At 37.6% G+C, this 2,500-nt stretch overlaps 1 protein-coding gene across 3 annotated transcripts in view; it reads right to left on the bottom strand.

The window, feature by feature from the left end:
• Positions 1–2,500, bottom strand: part of tyw1 (tRNA-yW synthesizing protein 1 homolog (S. cerevisiae)) — a 101,897-nt gene that overhangs the window by 58,233 nt on the left and 41,164 nt on the right. The gene's annotated exons all lie outside the window — the stretch shown is intronic.

Here is a 2,500-nt window from a genome sequence, read left to right on the forward strand (position 1 = left end):
AAAAAACTTCACAATGACACAAAATAAACACAACAGCACGTAGGCGTTCGCATCAACTTTCGTCTTTTTAACAAATGGGTAAAGGGGGGATGATGTATGCCGTAAAACTAGTTGGCACATTTAGTATTTAATAATAATGAATATTGTAAAATTCTATAATTTTTGTTATTTAAAGGGGAAAACCCGATTCAAAAGTACATAACAGTTGTTTACTGGCTAAAAATAAAATGATCCTGAAAGTGATCACATTCATTTTAGATTTAATTATACTGTACAATATCCTTAAAACATGTCATTGTGAAATAATTGATAATATTGTACATTGTACATTTTACTCCTCGTTTCATATTCAAAGTGAAAACATTTAAATGATCGGTTTGCCGTTTAAAGTGAGATCCGTACAATTAGGTCAGGGCTTCTCAAACTTTTTTTTTTTCTGTCATCCCCACTTTAGACTAAGGGGTTAGTTTTCAAGGCCCACCTACCCCCATCGACCCAACAAAACAATTTATTGGACATCATGTGAGGTCTCGAGTTGTCTCTTTAATTTGTTGGGTCTCATCCTGTCTGCTGTTAGCCGTTTTAGACAAAGAACACAGAGGGGTCTCTCCTCTGCCCCCACCTCCGCTGCCGTGAATCCAAGAGCAAGATACCCTTCGCCATATTTTCTTTTAGGTTGACTTTTTGGTTGATTAGACCCGTCATATTTTTGTTTCTCCGCAGACCTTTGAGGTGCGAGTTGCAAATGTATCCATTTTGTGTAATTGTGGTCCGCACATTAGCCTGCTACCCATCCGCGCGAAAGTTTGTTCCTCTTAGCCCCGCATGCAAAAGTTACTGTTGCTATGTCTGTCAAACTTTCGCTCCTGCCGAGAAATTTAAAGCCTACAGGAAAAATAAGTAATTTACATTTATTTATACGGCGGATTTCACAGACAGAATCACAAAGTGATTTACAGTGTGTATAGAAAATGAAAGCATAGTAAAAAAATCAAAAATAAAAATGTTCTCCCTTTCCTCGCGCCCCACCTGTCATGTCTCTATTCCCCACACTTTGAGAAATGCTGAATTAGGTCAACATTTTTCGACCCGTATGTACAGTCACCGTGTGCTCGGAGAAGAGGTAGGATTAAATATAAGTTTTACTTCTTAATATTCCTTTTCAGATTTGTTGAAAGGTGCAAATGGAACCATGTGATGTTACTTGACGTAAACATGTCTGTAACAAATACATCAAAACCATAGCCACGTGTGTAATGACTAACATTTACATAACATTTTGTAGATGGCATTGCATGTCTTGTCTTGTTCTATTCTGTCTTTTGAACGTACAAGTCAATGTCTTGTTTTTAGTGTGAGGTTTAACTGTTGTGTTTATTTTGTGTCATTGTGAAGTTTTTTGTACCTGAAAATCAGATATCCCGGCCCCCCAGACACATTTTTTCCTCTAAATCTGCTCCCCAGGTCAAAATAATTGCCAAGTGTGACCGTGTGTGACCGTGTGTGACCGTGTGTGACCGTGTGTCTTGGCTACCACTCTTTACCGCATCTCTCCATGAACCCCGAAAAAACATCCGACCAGGAGCGTTGGCCTGCAGTGCATTGTGGGTAGGCGAGTCTTGTACATGATCATGTTCTGTCGGTTCATTTGCAAAATAAACCAGAGAGCACAACTCAGCTTTGATACAAAATGAAAGTAAAAAATAAGACTGAGAAGATCAAAATAATTGTCAAAGCAGCAGCAAAGTTGTTGAAAGAACTATCTTGGGAACGGGTGCAAGCTGTACTACGGAGAGTAGACGTGACGGAGTCATGTTACCACATTCCAACACCCTGTTAATTGTCCGGTGGAATGCCAGAAGTTTGATAGCAACCGAACATGAATTAAAGGGATATATTAAAAATATGAAAACTAAACCACATATAATTTGTATTCAAGAAACAGGGCTGAAGCCAAAATTAAACTTTATAATAAAAGGATATATAACGATTCGTAAAGATAGGAATGAAGGGTAAAGAGGCTGATGTGCCACATTTATTAAAGAAGATGTAGTCACGGGTAAAGAAACAGCAGAACCTTTAGCAAAAACATTTGTTAAAGTGCACAGTAATGATAATTTGAGAAATGTGGAAAAACAAAAGAGAGAAAAACAATGAGTTTAAATATTGGGGAAATGATGGAAGACAACGATAATAGCTTTACCAACACTATGGATATGACATTTTCTTTGAATGAAATGGTTCGAATTTTGAAAAAGGTTAAAAATACGTCACCGGGGAAAGATCTAGCGGGTTATCAAATGATCAAAAACTTAGGTAGCATCGTCAAAGAAGTGGTCTTGAAATGATATGACAGGATATATGAAGAAGGAGAATGACCGGCAGAGGGGAAAATTAGCGGTAACAATTCCAATATGCAAGTCAGGGTAAGACCCGGAAGAGGCAGGAAATTATAAATTTGGGGAAAGTAATGGAAAAAAAAAAAGATTAATGAAAGACT

Source organism: Nerophis ophidion, linkage group LG18 (genome assembly GCF_033978795.1).
Source record: "Nerophis ophidion isolate RoL-2023_Sa linkage group LG18, RoL_Noph_v1.0, whole genome shotgun sequence".
NCBI lineage: Eukaryota > Metazoa > Chordata > Actinopteri > Syngnathiformes > Syngnathidae > Nerophis > Nerophis ophidion.